A 1,176-nucleotide genomic window follows, 5' to 3' on the forward strand; every position below is an offset into this window, starting at 1 on the left:
ATCACCATCCTATACAGCCTGCATTAAGAAAGCTAAATCGTTTGTCACGCCAAACAGGTATAGTGTTCTATCTGTAGACGAGCCCACTATCGAAAACCTCAACGTCGTATCTGATAATCAAAACGAGGAGCAACCGAATACCACCAACAACACACCGAAAACAATTTTACCTCCACCTATCTTCATTAAAGGGATTCTTAACTACATGGGCTTGCTAAGCCAATTTGAACAAATCATCGGTCCAAACACCTTCTTGTGTAAATCGACCTCAACCCATCTTAAAGTCCAAACTGATACCCCAGACAATTACAGAAAAATCATTCACTTATTGAAAGAAATCAATGTACAGTACCACACATATCAGCTCCAATCTGATAAAACTCTAAGAGTAGTCATAAGGAACCTACATCCATCTACTCCAGAATCTGATATAACAACAGCTCTAGAAGAAATAGGTTACACGGTGAGAAATGTCAGCAATGTTAAACACCACCAAACCAAAACTTTGTTGCCTATGTTCTTTATTGACATAGACCCTAATGGAGAAAGCGATACTGATATCTTCTCTATTACTTCTATTTTGCATACAAAAGTAAAAATAGAAGAGCCCCATAAAAAAAGACAGATACCACAATGTCAAAACTGTCAAAGCTATGAACACACACGCTCATACTGTGCTTACCCACCCATATGAGTCAAATGTGGAGAAAGCCACCCTTCTTCATCGTGCACAAAATCTCCAGATCTACCAACAAAATGCGGCCTCTGTCAAGGCGCACATCCAGCCAACTACAAGAGATGCACAATATATCAAACAATTTCCCGGAAACACAACAACAACAATTTCACCAATTCAACACACTTCTACCTACCTGGGTTCCAAGTCTTCAAAACCAACCACCCTGATGGCACCGCACACGCGGGAGCCGCCATCATAGTGAAATCTTCACTACTATTCTATCCTCTCCCACAATTCCAAACGGATCACATTCAAGCCAGTGGCATACAAATAACGCTCAACAACACTCCTCTAAATATATTTGCCGTATATAGTCCACCGCGCCACACAATAACCTTAAATCAATTCAACGACTTCTTCCTTACTCTTCTTGGTCATAAATTTATAATAGGTGGTGATCTAAATGCTAAAAATACGCAATGGGGCTGTCGCGTAAA

The sequence above is a fragment of the Acyrthosiphon pisum genome, chromosome A1 (assembly GCF_005508785.2).
Source record: "Acyrthosiphon pisum isolate AL4f chromosome A1, pea_aphid_22Mar2018_4r6ur, whole genome shotgun sequence".
NCBI classification, from domain to species: domain Eukaryota; kingdom Metazoa; phylum Arthropoda; class Insecta; order Hemiptera; family Aphididae; genus Acyrthosiphon; species Acyrthosiphon pisum.